General features: G+C 39.6%; 1 pseudogene across 1 annotated transcript in view; it reads right to left on the reverse strand.

Moving 5' to 3' along the window:
• The window catches only part of LOC132694623 (cationic amino acid transporter 3 pseudogene), a 28,849-nt pseudogene extending 17,460 nt beyond the window's left edge, over nt 1-11,389 (reverse strand). Inside the window, exon 1 of the transcript XR_013556841.2 lies at nt 11,103-11,389. The product of XR_013556841.2 is annotated as a cationic amino acid transporter 3 pseudogene (transcript). The remainder of the gene's footprint in view (nt 1-11,102) is intronic.
• Between the last annotated feature and the right edge of the window lie 7,378 nt (nt 11,390-18,767).

Below are 18,767 nucleotides of genomic sequence, written 5' to 3' on the forward strand. Positions count from 1 at the left end.
GTATTTAAACTAGAATAGAAGTACATCCAACCACGTCTCTCAGAATCTCCTACTAGGCTCCTCTACCAGCACCATCCAGCCACAACCCATCATCCAACTTTCCCATCATTCCAGGAATAAAACCAAAGCATAGGGGGAAGGAGTTAAGATGGTGGAGAAGTAGGGGGGCTGGGATTTCCTCGTCCCTCAAACACAGTTGTATTGAGGTCAGACCACTTGGGACACCCAGGAAATTGACCTGCGGACTGACACACGGATCTCCACATTGGAAGGAATACAGCTGGGCAGGATCAAAGTGGGAGTATGTGAATTGAAGGTGATAAAAAAGCATAGGCAGGGAGGGGAGAGAACCCTTTCTGTGAAGGGACAAAAGGGAGAGAAAGAGAGAGGGGTTGTGAAAGTGTAGCATCGAGTTAGCACAAGAGGGAAACCTCTCTGGACCACAGACTAGGGAATGAGAAATATGAAGAGTGCCAGTTTCTTTTTTGCAAACAACCTTTGGAACTGAAACTCAGAGGTTTCAAAAGTGCACAGCTTTCTACAGAAGGGAGCTGGGAGCTGTGGCACACACTCCTGGGGAGGAGGTAGCCAGCCCTGGAGTGAATAATGTCATGTAGCTATATCAGGAGCACACTGGGAGACAACAGTCCCTTCCTGGAGTACTTTCGGAAGAGGGTTTATTGCCTCCCCAAGGACAAAAGACCATGCAGGTGCCAGCCAAAGGCCTCTACCAAAGGGTAGAGAGGCTCTATTCTGGAACAGAAGAGGAGCCACACAGAATTGGGTTCTTTATGACCTCAGGTTTTGAATCCCAGCTGAGTGCCTAGAAGGGGCAGGAGAACTATGGAGCAGAGCAAGCTGACTGCCCTCACTATTCTGGGAGGGCTGCTTGAACAGGGTGGGTTGAGATACCCGTTGAGGGGAGAAGAGATTGGGCCATCGTCATTTTTGTCCCAAACACCCACATGGTGGACTTCAGAGAACAGCACAGCAGCCCTCAGGGGTGGTGAGACACACTTATTCCAAACCCAGCCCTCTGTGCTTGGCAACTGCTTATCTACTGGAGCAAGACTGTCTGACCCAATGCAGCTGGCCTCTCCTCCCGACGAATACTGCCACTGATCCTAGGCACAGACAACTGTTTCTTTCTCCTCCTCTTCCTCCTCCTCCTCCTTCTCCTTTTATATTTTATTTTATTTTATTTTATTTTATTTTATTTTATTTTATTTTATTTTTCTTTCCTCTTTTTTATTTTCTTTTTGGAATCAGATTCATAGTTTCCAATTTGTTTTGTTTATATATATCTAAAGAGAGATAGAGATAGATGATATAGATATAGATGATATGGATATGGATATATCAGGCATTTTTATTCTATTCTTTTTACATATTTTCTCTCTCTTCTTCTTTATTTTCCTTTCTCTTTTTCTGGAATTAACCTTATAGGTTTTTGATTCTCTGTTGGTTTTATTTTCCCCCGTTTCATTTTTTTCCATTTATGGGATCAGACTCTCCCCACCCTGTTTTTTTGTTCTTTTCCAGGGTTACTTCAACAAATAAATCAAGGCACACCTAGTTAAAGGTCCAAAAACTCCACCACTACAAGCAAGTAGGAGCTCTTCAGAGGACATCAGTGGGATAGACCAGCCAAAACACAACAACAGAGTGCATGAACATACACCAAAAACACTTCCTGGAGTGACAGGCCCTGAACAATGTATAACCTCTTTTTAATATAGTAGTATTCTCAGGTGCAGAACAAATAACAAGATTTTAAAACATGCAAAAGATAGAAACTTACCCAAAATTATAAAATGGAATAATTCCCCCCAAAAGAAAGGTCAAGAAGAAATCACAGCCAAATAATTGCAGATATAAATAATATAAACAGATATAAACAATATATCTGAACAATAATTTAGAATAACAGTTATAAGACTAATAGCTGGGCTTGAAAAAAGCATAGAAGACACCAGAGAAACTTTGGCTGCAGAGATCAAAGACCTAAGAACGACTCAGGATGAATGAAAAAAATGCTATAACTGAGATGCAAAATAAACTAGATACAGTGACAGAGAGGATAGAAGAAGCAGAGGAGAGAATAGGTGATAAAGAAGAAAAAACTATGGAAAATAATGAAGTTGGGAAAAAAAAGAGGGAAAGGAAATTATTATATTGCCAGTGGAGAATTAGAGAACTAAGTGATTCCATGAGATGAAACAATATTCATATTATAGGAGTCCCAAAAGAAGAGCAAGGAAAAGGGTCAGAAGATTTATTGGAACAAATTATAGCTGAGAACTTCCCTAATCTGGGGAAGGAAACAGGCATCCAAGTCCAAGAAGCACAGAGAACTCCCTTCAAAATCAATAAAAATGATCAACACCATGACATATCACAGTGATTGGCAAAATACAAGGATAAAGAGAGAATTCTGAAGGCAGCTAGGGACAAAAGGTCCTTAACCTACAAGGGTAAACACATAATGGTAGTAGCATACCTGTCCACTGAAATTTGGCAGGCCAGAAGAGAATGGCAGGAAATATTCAATGTGCTGGATAGGAAAAATATGCAGCCAAGAATCCTTTACACAGCAAGACTGTCATTCAGAATAGAAGGAGAGATAAAGACTTCCCCAGACAAACAAAAACTAAAGGAGTCTGTGACCACTAAACAAGCTCCTGCAAGTGATCCTAAGGGGGGCTCTGTGGAAAGCAGCAAAGACTACAAAGGACCAGAAAACATCTGGTGTATGAAATATACAGATAACACAATGGCACTAAATTCAGTTTTTTCAGTAATCACTCTGAATGTAAATGGACTAAATGCCCCAATCAAAAGACATAGGGTATCAGAATGGATACAAAGAAAAAAAAAAAAGATCCATCTAATACTGCCTACAAGAAGCTCATTTTAGACCTGAGGAGACCTGCAGGTTGAAAGTGAGGAGAAGGAGAACCATCTATCATGCTAATGGACATCAAAAGAAAGCCAGAGTAACCATACTTATATCAGACAAACTAGATTTTAAAACAAAGACTGTAACAAAAGATGAAGAAGGGCATTATATCATAATTAAGGGGTCTATCTACCAAGAAGAGCTAACAATTGTAAATATTTATTCCCCCAACGTGGAAACACCCAAATATATAAATCAATTAATCACAAACATATGCAAACTTACTGTTCATAATACCGTAATTGTAGGGGACTTAATACTTCACTTGCAACAATGGACAGATCATCTATGCAGAAAATCAACAAAAAAACAATGACTCTGGAAGACATATTGGACTACATGGACTTAACAGATATATTCAGAATTTTCTATCCTAAAGCAGCAGAATCCATTCTTAAGTGCACATGGAACATTCTCCAAAATAGGCCACATATAAGGTCACAAAACAACCCTCATACGTACAAAAATATTGAGATCATACCATGAATATTTTCATATCACAATGCTAAAAACTTGAAATCAACTGCAAGAAAAAATTTGGGAAGCCCCCAAATACATGAAGGGTAAAGAACATCCTATTAAAGAATGAATGAGTTAACCAGGAAATGAAAGATGGAATTAAAAAATACATGGAAGCAAATAAAAATGAATACACGTTAGCCCTTTTATGATGCAGCAAAGGCAGTCCTAAGAAGTAAATACATTGCAATTCAGGCCTATCTCAAGAATCAAGAAAGGTCCCAAATGCACAATAAAACCTTACATCTAAAGGAGGTAGAAAAGGAGCAACAATTAAAGCCCAAATCCATCAGAAGAAGGGAAATAATAAAGATTAGAGAAAAAATAAATGATATAGAATCCAAAACAAAAAACAAACAAACAAGCAAACAAAACAGTAGAACAGATCAATGAAACTAAAAGCTAGTTCTTTGAAAAAATAAACAAAATTGATAAACCCCTAGCCTGACTTCTCAAAAAGAAAAGAGAGAGGATCCAAGTAGATAAAATCACAAATGAAAGAAGAGAGATCACAACCAACACCACAGAAGTACAAACAATCTTAAGAGAATACTATGAAAAATAATATGCCAGCAAACTAGATAATCTGGAAGAAATGGACAAATTCCTAGGCACTCACACACTACCAAAATTAAAATGGGAAGAAATAGAAAATTTGAACAGACCCATCACCAGAAAAGAAATTGAATCGGTTATCAAAAAATCTCCCAACAAATAAGAGTCCTGGGCCAGATGGCTTCCCAGGGGAATTCTACCAGAATTCTCTACCAGAGCAGAGTTAATAACCATTCTTCTCAAACTGTTCCAAAAAAAATAGAAATGGAAGGAAAGCTTCCAAACTCATTCTATGAAGCCACTATTCCAACAGTGCTAGGCTGTGTTCTCCTGTGGCAAGTGGGGATTTTCCCAGATGTACATCTGCTTGAGGGAAAGAAGGGCAAGTGTAGGGAGTCTGTCTATCTTTGTATCTGGTCCCAAGAGCAATCCTTCCCCTTTCCCCCTGTGCTACACACTGCCTACTAGGTAATGGATGGGAGGCTGGGTGAAATACCAGGGACCCCAGACAATCACCAGGTAAGGAAAAGAACTGGCCCAGACCTGGGGGGTGGGGAATGCAGAGGATGCAGGATTGGGGCCATAAGAAGGGGGAGCCCATCCAGGTGATTTCACATGAGGTATCTGAACCTTGAGGGATGAGAAGGAGGAAGAGGAGAGGAGAGGGTGTGTGAGCCAGAGACAGGGGAAGGGACTAAAAGACACAGAGATAAGAGGAGCAAAGAATGAGATGGAAAGGAGGGCAGGAGAGGGAACAGGGAAGGTGAGGCAGCAAATGGAGACAGATGGGAGGAGATGTGTGAGGAGAAACTAAAAGGCAAACAGGGTGAAACTCACAAAGATGTGATGGGAAGAGAAATCCTCAGAGACTGAGGGAGGAAAGGGAGGGAGACAGCCAGAAGGAAGAGCTGAGGGCAGCCTCAGTCCTGGAGAATCTCAGACCACAAAATATTTAGAGTCAGAGACACAGATAGACAGACAGACATATCTGCCTAACAGAGATGAAGGTGAAGGAGGCAAAGTAGGAAGGAAGAAGACAGGGCTGCAGGGAGGAGGTGGGAGGGAAAATGACAAAGAGAGAGAAGGAGGCAAGTGTGGAGCAGGAGGAGGGAGACAGGCCAGGGTAGGGACATATATTTGTTTTATGATCCTTTTCCATTGTACCTGATCCCTGCTGAGCCCAGTCCCCTCTCAGGTGCTGCTGGGTGGTGGATGTGCCCAGAAAGCTGACAGGGTGAAGCTCCTGCCATAACTGCCCCAGGCCCCCTCCTAGTGCCAACTTGGGGATCCCAGAGACTCTGACATGTATATGCCTCCCCTTTCATCTCCCCCAAAATGCTGCAATCAAAAGATCCCTGAATCTCAGTCTTAAATTTCACAGAGTTAATGCATCCTGGCAGAACCAGTGCAAGGGGGAATGGGGGTCAAGGAGAAAGAGAAGCAGAGCCAGGCAGGAAGCCAGGTTGACAAACTCTGGAGAAAGTGCTAGAGACGGACTGGAAGGAAGGAAAGGAGAAAGGAAGAAAGGAAGAAAGGAAGGAAGGAAGGAAGGAAGGAAGGAAGGGAGGAAGGAAGGAAGGGAGGAAGGAAGGAAGGAAGGAAGGGAGGAAGGGAAGAAGAGAGGGAAGGAGAAAGAGAGGGAGGGTTGGAGGGAGGAAAGGAAAAAAAAGGAAAAAGCATGTAAGTTAAGAGTGTATCCAGAATCTTCAAGGGCTGAGGGACCTATGGAAAAGAGGTTGGAAACAGAGATGATGTGCACAGTAGGTACAGAGAGTATAAACTGAGAAGATATCAAAGATGAGGATGAGGATGGTTTAAAATGCCTAATGTTTTTACTAATATGTATTTTTTAATGTTTTATTTATTTATTGTCAGAGAGAGACACAGAGTGTGAATGGGGGAGGGACAGAGACAGAGAAACACAGAATCCGAAGCAGGCTCTAGGCTATGAGCTGTCAGCACAGAGCCTGACATCGCGCTTGAGCCCTCGAATTGTGAGATCATGACGTGAGCCAAAGGCAGATGCTCAACCGGCTGAGCCACACAGGTGTCCCTAAAATGCCTAATGATTTTAGATTTATAAGTCTTTATAACTGCACACAGTTCTTTTGCCTAAATCTCATTTTATGTTCAATAACAAGCTACAGAGGCAGGTATTAGTGCTGCCATTTTATAGATAATGAAACTAAGGCACAGAGAGGTTAAGTAACTTACCTCAAGTCACAGAGCTGGTAAGGGGAGGAGCAAAGAATCAAATGACTGCACTCCTGCAGGTTCTGCCTTGGGAAGTACCCAGGCTTGGGGCCTGTTGTGTGAGGGAGAAGTGACCCCCAGAGGGCAAAAGAGGCCCTTCCTCCTGAGGCCCTTCTCAGCATGTTCTGCCCAGGAGAGCTTGGCCAAGTTGAGGCCTCATTTGAGAAATGGGAAGTCATACCTTACCCTCTGAAGATGAAAGGCTAAACCAGATAATTTATTGAAGACTTGAGCTTTAAAACACAGAATTCAGTGCATGAAAGGGGTGGGTGAGGGGATTGCCAGGATAAAGGGCTTAAAACCTCAGTCTTCCCATTACCCCTCTTCACCTGCATCCCTGTCTCCCTCTCCCTCTTTCTGTCTCCTGGTCCCCAGGGACCTCTTCCCCTGGCATGGGCCTGGCAGCTGTCTCCCCCCAGCCATGGCTCACTAGTCTATCTAGTCCAGGCTCAGTCATCCTCACAGCCTATGAGGACACATCAAGGCCAAGAACGTCAGCCTAGCTTCCTAGTGCACATGCACACTCACTCACACCTACACATTCCCTCCTCATCTGTCTCTAAGGTTCACACTCCCTACCCCAAGATCGTGTACTTACTGAGAGCTCTGACTTATCTGATCCTCTCCTCTCCATTTTCCTGCTCCTTGCTAAATAAGTATCATTCTCTTTGTCTCCTAGGGAACCTTCTGGAGTTCTGTGTCTTCCTCCATCTTCCCTCTTTTGGTCATTGCCTATTTCCCATCATCTGACTCAGGGGGCCTGGTCCACTTGCCCTTGACGAACTCAGCTCACAAACACTTGCTGAGGGAGCAGCCAGAGTGCTATGCCTCTCTGTCTTGGATCTAAGACTCATCTCACCAACTTCAAGGAGCTCTTGCAGGACAGGGCCCCTGCTCCTCCCTCTGGGTCTCCCTTCAGTGCCCAACACACATATAGAGGGTAGAGTGTGTGACTCACTGATTCTGCTCCCTTGGAGAAAGGGGGGAACTGAGAAAGAAACCCAAGCAGGAACATCATCCTCCACTTCAACTCCACCATTTTCTATTTCTTTCACTACTATACCGTTAAAACTGAGCATGTTCAACCAAAAACCTATTAGAATGAATAAATTAATTCAGTAAGTTCCAGAGAACAAAATGACATACAGAAATTGGTCTAGTTTCTATACGTTAATAACAAGCTATCAGAAAGAGAAATTAAGAAAACAATCCCATTTACAACTGCATCATACAGAATAAAATACCTAGGAATAAATTTAACCAAAGAGACAAAGAGACCTGTACACTCAAAACTATAAGCCACTGATGAAAAAACTTAAGATATACATAAATGGAAAGATCTATCATGCTCATGGTTTGGAAAAATTAATATGTTAACATGTCCATACTTCTCAAAGCTATCTACAGATTCAATACAATCCCCACCAAAATACCAACAGCATTTTTCAAAGAACTGGAACAAAGAATCCTAAAATTTGTATGAAGCCACAAAAAGACCCTGAATAGTCAAAGCAATCTTGAGAAAGAACAGAGTGGGAGGTATTATGCTCCCTGATTTCAAACCATACTACCAAGCTATAGTAATCAAAACGGTATGGTCCTGGCATAAAAAAATGGACACACAGATTAATGAAATGAAACAGAGAGCCCACATATAAGCCCACACATAGATGGCCAACTAGTCTATGACAAAGGAGGTAAGAATATACAATGGAAAATTGTCTTGGGAAAACTGGACAGCTTACATGCCGAAGAATGAAACTAGACCACTATCTTATACCATATACAAAAATAAATTCAAAATGGATTAAAGACTTGAATATAAGATGTGAAACCATAACATTCCTAGAAGAAAACATAGGCAGTAAGCTCTCTGACACCAGTCTTAGCAATATTTTTTGAACCATTTTCCTCAGGCAAAGTAAAATGAAATGACATAAAACTAAAAGGCTTTTGTGGAGAGAAGGAAACCATCAACAAAACGAAAAGGTAACCTGAATGGGAGAGAATATTTGCAAATCACACATGCAATAATGGGTTAATATCCAAAATATATTTAAAAAACTTATACAACTGAATAAAAAAAACTCAATTAAAAAAATGGGTAGATTGAACATTTTTTCCAAAAACATACACATGGCCAACACACGTCGACACATGAAAACATGCTCAACATCACTAATCATCAGGGAAATGCAAATCAAAACCACAATGAGATACCACCTCACACCTGTCAGATTGGCTGTAATTAGAAAGATAAGAAGTCACAAGTGTTGGTGAGGATGCGGAGAAAAGGGAACCACTGTACAGTCATGGTGGGAATATAAACTGGTGTAGCCACTAAGGAAAACACTATGGAGTTTCCTCAGAAAATTAAAAATAGAACTACCATATGATCCAGGAATTCCACTTCTGGGTATTTATCCAAAGAGAACAAAAACACCAACTGAAAGAGATATACGCACTGCTATGTTCACTGCAGCAGTATTTACAATAGCCAAGGTAGGTGAGAAACCTAAGTGTTCACTGATAGACGAATGGATAAAGAAGATGTGGCATATGTATATAAATATTCAATGAAATACTATTCAGTCATAAGATAAATGAAATCTTTACATTTGTGACAACATGAATGGACCCAGAGGGTATTATGTCAAGAGAAATAAGTCAGAGAAAGACAAATACCATATGATTTCAATATCTGTGGAATCTAAAAACAAACAACAGACTCAAAGATACAGGAAACAAACAAACTCTGGTTACCAGAGTGGGAAGGGGTTGGGGGGTAGGGGGTGGGAGTGGCCAAAACAAAAATTAAGAAGAACTAACTTCCAGTTATAAAATAAATAAGTCATAAGGATGCAATACACAGCACAGGGAATATAGTCAATAATAGTATAATAACTTTGTATAGTGATAGAGGGTAACTATGCCTATTGAGGTGATCACTTCATAATGCATAAAAATATCCAATTACTACAATGTACACCTCAGTAAGAGAATATTGTATGTCAATATTCAATAAAGAAAAAAACCCTGAGGGGGTGCCTGGGTGGCTCAGCTGGTTAAGCATCTGACTTCAGCGCAGGTTATGATCTCATGGTTTGTGAGTTAGAGCCCCGTGTCAGGCTCTGTGCTGACAGCTCAGAGCTTGGAGCCTGCTTCAGATTCTGTGTGTCCCCCTCTCTCCGCTCCTCCTCTGTTTGTACTCTGTCTCTCTCTCTCTCAAAAATAAATAAATATTAAAAAAAAAAAAAAAAAAACCAAAACCCTGAGCATCTTCCATTCACCTATACATCCTTAAAACCCACCAGATTCTTTTTTAATATCATCTTATTTGAACTTTCTATAATACTTGATAATATTACCACTCTCTCCATCTTTCTTTTCTGTATATATTCTGCAATTTATTTACCTACTTTCTCTTTTCATTGCTACATCTAGCTCTCAAACCTTTTTTTTAAAGTAATCCTGCCACTCAACATGGTGCTCAACCTCAGGACCTTGAGATCAAGAGTCGCATATGCTACAGAATGAGCCAGCCAGACACCCCTCAAACTTCTTTGTACTACTAAAATCACCTTTCAACTGGCCTTCCAGTCTCATTTTAACCCCTCCCCCAAGTGCATTGTAACTAATGATCTTTCAAAATGTATTTGATCACATTAGGCCACTGCTCAAAATCATCTCATTACTCGTAAGTTCTTGTTACATTTTCATCAAGGCTTATAAGACCCTTCATGTTCTGGTCTCTGCCAACCTTCCCAGCTTCATCTCTGATCACCTCCCAAGCACCATGTTCTTTAAGCTTTGCTGCTCTCAGTACTGCCATGCTTTCCACCTAAGATTATATCCTCGCCTCCCTTTGAACCATCTAATTCTTCTTGTCCACCTGGTGAACTTTTACTCATTTTCTACACTGAGACAAAAGGATACCTCTCCCCTAATTCATGCCCTACCAACTCCACTGATATCCTTAAGCTGGCAAACACATTGATGAAATGATTTATTTACATGTCTCTTCCACTAGCCTGTGAATCCCTAAAAAGGAAATACAAGGCTCTGTTTATAATTGACTAACCAGCCCTTAGTACAGTACCTGGATAACAGGTGTTTACTTTGTGAAAAAACGGAAAATAGACACCTAGGATTGAAAGTGTGAAAACAACTCTCGAATTTCCTGCACTACTTCTGTGACTTCAGTGATTGCTTATGTTTACTTTATATCCACAAAATAGTCCTTTTTGGAATGTATATATGTATATATTTGGTCTGATTATTCACTATAATCAGAAAACTATTCCCCAGCTGCATCTATTCCCTTGTTGGTTGTTTTATAAAACATTACTGGAGATGAAATCTCTTCTATCTTGGAAATTCAAAGTATAGGAAACAACATGAGTTTATCAATTATTTACGATAAACTAAGGCTCTGGCATCTACCTGGAAGCTGAACTCAATCAGCTAATTAAGAAAGGAGGCTGAATGTTCTGACCAAGTACTTAATCAGTTTTAAACCCTCTTGTCTGCTCAGGTTAACTATCACCACAGTCTGGTTCACTCAGCTTTGGGGTCCCCCCAACAACTTGTCCCCACTTCTCCCTGAGCCTAAGGCTAACCTTGCGAGATACTAAGAATTTCGCTCAAGGGCCACTACGCAGTCTCTAATAACTGAGAAGAAGGAGTGCAGGGGGCGGGAGAAAAGGCAGCGGCTATAGAGGAATCTGGAACGAGGACTTGGGGAGAGGCGGGAGGATGCCTTGATCGCCACCACCTGAGCCGGGGAAGAGGCGGAACTGTCTGCGGGTCAGCTTACCTGCTTAGCACCGGTGACACCCGCGATGCCACCTCCAACCACCACAAATTTCCCCGCCTCGAGAGAGGGTGTCCTGCCTCCATGAGGTCAGACTCCTAGTGGTTTACTGACCGCGGGTTGCCCAGGCCGGATAGTTTGTACTCACAGGGCTGGAGCAAAGCTGGGCGGCTACTTCCGGTGCCTGTGCCTTAACGTGAAACTCTGAGCTACGGGTACCCAGTAGCTCACACTTAATTCCTTGCGTATCCGCTTCCGGCTGCGATTCGGAAGTGCAGAGACATCTCTGATTCCGGGGTTTCATTTTACTGTTACTACCCCTGACTGTGGTTTCTCCACGTTGATTTGGTAAAGAGAAGAAGAAGGGGAAGGGGAAAAAGAACTTAAAACAAAGCAAAGAAGACGGGTCGCCAAGAGAAGCTTGGCAAATTGTCTAAACACAAACCAGAGTTCTCACAGGACAGAGCACTCTCAGAATTAATGAACTGCCCTGAAGTTTTCACTATTCATTCCTGCGAGAAATTTGGCATAGGGACAGCTCTTAAACTCTTAATGACGTAGGCAGTATCATCCTTCCCTACATTTCGCCTAGCAATCCAAGGTTGTGTATTTTGGAAGCATATTATTCATGACATATTAAAGCAAAGCAATACTAGTGAATTGCTCTCAGAAGTTATTCCGTTTACAGTTTTGACCTTGGCTAAAATTTCCAGTACTATAGTGAGTTGCTCGCCATTTTGTCAAAATAAATTAACGTTCCTCCCAATTTTCCAGTAAATAGCATGTGTGAAGTCTGAATTAAATATTCCCAATCTTAATTTTACTGCTAGCACCTTTCTGTGGTATTCATTTGTTTTGAGAAGTGGCTAATTTTTTAAAAAAAATATTTTTTTACCATATGCACATTATTATTCACTATTTTCATTATTTACTCTTGCGTTTGCTATCTCATATAATATTTTCCCTTGGGTTGTATAATATTAAGAGGGTACAATTTCTCTAGCTCACTCTAAAACTGGTAATTAGAACCCCCGTTTGATTCTTTGAACTCTGGAAATAACCATTCTATATAAACAGGAAAACCTACCATGTAATTACTGATATATACTGATAACCTAACAATTACTGTGCTTTGATTTAATAAACTTAATAGTAGGCAGTTCAAAAATGATTTTAATTCCCACTACTAGCTTAGACAACCAAACAAAATATTTATAGGAGGAACTAGTTATTTTAAGCCATTGCAATCCAGTCTTGTTTACTTCTGTAGCTTCTTATTTTCACATAATCTCACTCACACTGTGCTCTAACTAGATTGAACTATGCTGGCAGCACCCAGGATATGGTATGTTCTTTCGGTTGTTTTTTTTTTAATTTTCAAACGTTCGCTTGCTTGCTTATTTATTTATTTATTTATTTAATTTTTGAGAGAGACAGAAAGAATCTTAAGCAGGCTTCACACTGAGCATGGGCTTGTAGGGCTCACTCCCAAGACCATGGGATTGTGACACCAGCAGAAATCAAGAGATGGACGCTCAGCTGACTGGGCCACCCAGGTGCCCCTGGTTTGTTCTTTCTTATCTGAGCATTTGCACATAACATTTTCTGTGATGCTCTTCCTCCAACTAATTTTCCCTAGCTAAATCCTCACTGACCTTTGGTTTCAAGAAGCCATCACCTTCCCTAAGAATCTTTATTGAATATCCTTAAGACTGAGCTAGGTGTCCTCTCTATATTTTCCAATAGCACCTTGTCATTCGCTGAATTTAGATTCATATCACCTTATTTTAAAACTACCTACTACCTCTCCTGACTCCCATGCGCCACCCACATAAACTCCTTAATCTCAGGGATTATTAGTCTCCCTTTGTATCCTCAATTTTTAATTAGTAATGAGTGCTTAATATAAATGTCCTGAATGAACATGTAATTAGGTGGAGCATGGGACTGCCTGGAAGTTCCCTCAAGACCTTTCATTCATTTTCCAAGGTTAAGGTATTCCTGTATATTATGAAAGCTACTCCCCCTTTAGGATGGGCAAAGAGAAGGATAGACTGGAACTCAAGTTCCCAGAGGAAATGGAGAAAGGCCACTGGGATGAAATTATTGTTTAATTATTTTGATGTTTAACTTTTTCCATTTTGATGTGTAAGGCAACATTTTAACATCAGCTACATTGAAGATAAGAGAAATTCAGGTTGTTTTCTAATAAATAAATAGAATATTTCCCACAGCTGGTTATTATACTAAGGGAAAAGTAAGGAACAACACTTTATATTTATACTTTTTGTTTATTGAAACCCCTTGTAATTCCTATAACACAAGTGAAGGTATAAAGAAGCGTATTTTCCTGAAAATGAAAAAAAAAGACTAAATTATGGCATCAAATAGATGTGGCTAATTCATTTTAGTTGATATAAAATATTGACATTATAATTAGGTTGTATTAAGGGGTGCCTGGGTGGCTCAGTCGGTTAAGCGTCCGACTTTGGCTCAGGTCCTGATCTCACAGTTTGTGAGTTTGAGACCCGCGTGGGGCTCTGTGTTGACAGCTCAGAGCCTGGAGACTGCTTTGGATTCTGTGTCTCGTTCTCTCTCTGCCCCTACCCTGCTTGTGCTCTGTCTCTCAAAAAATAAATAAACGTAAAAAAAATTTTTTTAGCATTAGATTGTATCAAATAATTTTATGTATTTTAGAAAGAAAAAAATTATGTTGTATACAAGACAGATTTATACGAAAGTTTAAGTAAATTTATCCTTTTTAGTCTGGAAAATACTTTCAAGTTTACATGAAACTTTGGAATTCCAGCTGTCAAAATGATCTTTGATCAAATCATGCTTGGTAGCAACAATGATTCACATTGATCATGCCGACTCAAACATATCAAGATAAAAGTGAAAAGAAATTGGCATTTCATCATTAGAAAATGGGAGACACAAATTTAACTGATTTCTGGTTAGGTTTTGGTGAGGTCATTTATTGTATGGGTCACATTTTGAAGAACAATGTTTTAAAAAACATTTTGTATAACATGAAGTTTGTTATTGTGGCTGTGAAACTGCATTCACAGAGGGAAAAGATTTTCCTCAGAAAGATGAGGCATTTATTTAAAGATACACATCAGCTGGCTGTGCAATGATTCATTTTTTGACATCTTTGAAGTAATCTAATGTCTTACTGGTTACAGAATAGTTACAGCATCTGGTGTTGGTGGAGAATTGGGCAACCATTGATTTCCTCCTTTCTTTTCCCCCAGCTATCTGCCCCAGGAACCTACACTATCTTTTTTTTTTTTTAAATAGGAATGTTAATGTTAATGCCAATTATCAGAAAACCATGACTTATGGAATCAAAATGTAATGATCTTCCTCACATTAAAAAGGTAATTTTGAAATGTGTCAAAATATTATACAAACCTAACAATATTGTAAAACATAAATAAATCCTTTACCAGTATTCATATTTCCCTTTTACATCTCTAGATCCTTTTGTTCTCTGTCCCATGATGACCCATTTCTTTCACCTGTCCCTAAATGTACTCATTTCTCAAAAGCCTATTCTCTGTGAAGTTCTCTTGTCTTTCTATACTGTCTTTTTAACACATCTGCTCCTTGTTGCCTATTGAATATCCATTACTCCCTTCTTCTTTACGAACAAATTCCCAATTTTGTATTGACAGTGTGCTACCTAAAAATAGCTGTCTTTCCATACCCTTTTGCTGCTTAGGTGGCCATGTGACACATCCTGGCCATTAAGTAAGTGGAAGTGAGCCAGAGATTCAGGAAACCTTTGTTCTCCTGATACAGGTACTGCTAGTTCCTGCTTTTCTCTTTCTCCTTTTTCCTGTCCAGAATGTGGATGTGAGATTAGGGGTAAAGACACCGTCTTGTGACCATGAGATCAGAAATATGAAGATAAATATATATTTTCTAATGATGTAAGGGGAGAGATGGAAAAACCCTCCTCTTAAGGCTAAATTGAGCCCCTTTCAAAACTCTGGATTGCCTGTCTCCAGCCCTCTTGTTGCTTAAGACAAATAAATCTATATACTTAAGCCACTATTAGTTTTCTGTGCTTATTGCTGAACATATTTCTAACCTAGATCTCTTTTATTTTATTACCTAAGGGCAGAAACATTTGATTCACTCCTGTTATATCTTACAGCTATATTTATTCCTATTGCTCATCTCTGACTAACTTTCTATGTGGTATTTGAAAGAGTACAAAACTGAAGGTAGTATTTTATATTGTTTTCAAAGTCAAATAAATTGCTTTTATAGTTCAAAGGAGTTCAATGATTTATTGTGGTATTTCTCACTGTGATTTATCTGCAACATTTTGCTGTAGGCATGATGTGATTTATACTTTGGGGACCCTCCTGACAATTTGATTTTCTTATACTGTTCCTGGCCGCACTGATGCCAATTCATGTTAATCGTTCCTGCAAATCCAGTCCAAATTAATCTTTTTGTAAATTTACCTTGTGAGGGGCTGTGTCATATTTTATCACACACAGATTTCAGTTTACTACGTTTTCTACACTGAGGTTGCTTAGCAATGAACAAGAAGTAGGATACCGTACAGACTAACGTATAATTAACACCTATATGTATCCATATGTATGTACACATCTGGATCTATATCTGCATGTCTATATTTATGTCTAACTCTGATTGAGATATCAAATAGGTACATAAATACAACTCTTTCCAGGGCAATGGCTTTATCCCCCCCTCCCAAATATCATGGATCCTATTTAATAATTTAATGTAGTGAATTTCTAGGTCTGAATATATTTCTTTAGTTTCATAAAAGTTTGTATTAATCATAATTAGCTATATATGCTCAATAAGCTCAGTAACATTTACTTCCATAATGAAAAACATAATGAAGTGAATTAAGAGAAGTACATTTAGGTTACACAAATGGAAATAAGCATGATCATTCTGATGTCATTTAAAAGTTTAAAAATAATTACACTTTCACTGATTTATTAATTTAACAAATATTTACTGAGCATTTGTTATAAGCCAGACACAGTTCTTGGCACCTGGGTGATAGCTGTGAATAAAACAAACAAAAATTTCTGTCTTACCAGTGAAAGACAGATAGTAAAATAAATAAAATATACAGAGCTGTATGTTTAAAAGTGTTAAATTTATGGAAAACACTTTGAACAAGAAAAGTGGGATGAATAATACATGTAGAGGTATGCTGTTTACAATTTTAATCAAAGTGAAAAGGGAGGTCTCATTGAAAAGATGGTACTTGAGCTAAGACATGAAGGGAGTGAAAGATCTATATGAATGTCTGGGAGAAAAAGATTATAGGTGATGGGGCAAGGACAAGGTAGTGGGCAGTAAGTCAAAGCCCCCTAAATGGGAACATATCTGGCATGAAAAAGGCAATGCCAGCAGGCCAATCTGGCTGGAGCAGAGCCCCAAGGGGGAAATAATAAGATATGAGGTGAGAAAGGATCAGGGAAGCGATGGACAGATTAAGTAGAGCTTTGTAGGCCATGAGAGAACTTTGGAATTTATTTAATGAAATGTAGAGTCATTGCAGGGCTTCGAACATAAGAGTGACCTGCTCTGAAGGCAAGGTTAAGAGCAGAGACAAAATGCAGCAGGTGAGAGGAGATGGTGCCTTGCATCAGGAAGAAGTATTTGGATTCTAGATATATTTTGATGAAAGAATCAACAGGATTTGGGGAGGTTGACCATATACTTTTATATTATACTAAACATTTCTAAAATAGAAAAGGGATGATGCTATTAAGTATTCCACCAAGACAAGAGACATAAACCAGAACTGTCGTGGAGAAAACTGGACATAAAATCATTACAGATATTAGTGACCTTGAAAGAGCTTTTTTCCCCCTCCCATTGCAGAACAATTTCTGCTCTTCTTTCTTTTCAATCCCACCCCAGTCAGGCTTTGCCCCATCATCCACAATAAGTGATCCATTTTGCAATTGTTTGTCCTGGCTCAGAAAAATGTCCTCTGGGCAAAATCAGCATTGAATGCCGGGAGAGATATGCTGGAAGAGAAAGAGAAGCAAGTATTGCTCCAGGAATAGTTCTTGCTTAAATAGAAGAACAAGAGATGGGGAAATCTGCATGTAGAACAAGGGTACATATGTGTGTATGTATGTATGTACATATGTATTTTGAGGGAGAGAAGGGGCAAAGGGAAGATCAATTCTGTTTTGTGCATGTTAACTTTAATATGTCCACTAGAGATCCATTAGAGATGTTGAGTAGACATATATCTGAAGTTTAGTAGTAATACCCAGGCTGGATACATCTGTTTGGGAATGGTCCGCCTGTGGGGAATATTTATAAGCCAGTGAACTAGGCAATATCCCTAAGGAAGTAAATATAGATGAAATAGAGAAGAAGACCAAGGACTGAGTCATGAGGTATTCCAGTGTTAGAAGATCATGCAGAAGAGGGGGGTCCTTCAGAGGAGACATAAATAAATCACCCATAAGATAGGAGGAAAACCAAGAAATATGGTGTCCTGGAAGCCAAGTGAAAAGAGTTTCCAAAAGAAAAGAATCATAGACTTTGTCAAATGCCACTGATAAGTCAAATAAGAGAAGACGGGAAGATGTCCGTTAGATTTAGTGATGGAAAGGTCGTAGGTAGGTTGACCATATAAGTTATTCAAAATTGGCTTTTCTAAAACCAAAAGGGAGGGTGGATATAACTATGATGCTAAGACAATAAGAGCAAGTCAGAACTGACCTGGGTAAGACTGGACATAAGTTAATCCTAGTCATTAGTGACCCCTTTACAGAAATACTACTTCTTTTTTCCTTTTCTCTCTTTTTTTAAAAAAAAATTTTTAATGTTTATTTATTTTTGAGACAGAGAGAGACAGAGCATGAATGGGGGAGGGTCAGAGAGAGAGGGAGACACAGAATCTGAAACAGGCTCCAGGCTATGAGCAGTCAGCACAGAGCCCTATGCGGGGCTCGAACTCACGGACAGTGAGATCGTGACTTGAGCCGAAGTCGGACGCTTAACCAACTGAGCCACCCAGGCGCCCCTCTTTTTCTCTCTTTTTTTAAAAAATGTTTTTATTTATTTTTGAGACAGAGAATGAGCAGGGGAGGGGCAGAGAGAGGGAGACACAGAATCTGAAGCAGTCTCCAGGCTCTGAGCTGTCAGCACAGAGCCTAACGCAGGGCTCAAACTCACAGACTGGGAGATCATGACCTGAGCTGAAATCAGACGCTTAACTGACTGAGCCACCCAGGTGCCCCTCTCCTTTTCTCTTAAATTTGACCAAGTCAGACTTTTGCACCCACATTTTATAGACATTGATTAGTTTTGCAATTGTTTATCTTAGGTAAAAAACAAATGTGTTCTGGACAAAAGCAGCATTGAATGATTGAATGCTAGGATTACATCATATTGTATTTTCTGCTAGATTTTGATTTTAGTGGATAAATTTACTTCAATGTGTAAGTTGATCTGATTTACCTAGGTCAGGAGTCAGCAAACGTTCCTTGTAAAGGTCAAGATAAAAAATATTTTGGCTTTGCAGGACATATGGTCTCTCTCATGACTACTTAACTCTCTCATTAAAGCAGCAAAGCGGTTATAGAAAATATATAAACAAATTAGCCTGACTGACTTCCCATATAACTTTATTTATGG

The sequence above is a fragment of the Panthera onca genome, chromosome B4 (assembly GCF_046562875.1).
Source record: "Panthera onca isolate mPanOnc1 chromosome B4, mPanOnc1 haplotype 2, whole genome shotgun sequence".
NCBI lineage: Eukaryota > Metazoa > Chordata > Mammalia > Carnivora > Felidae > Panthera > Panthera onca.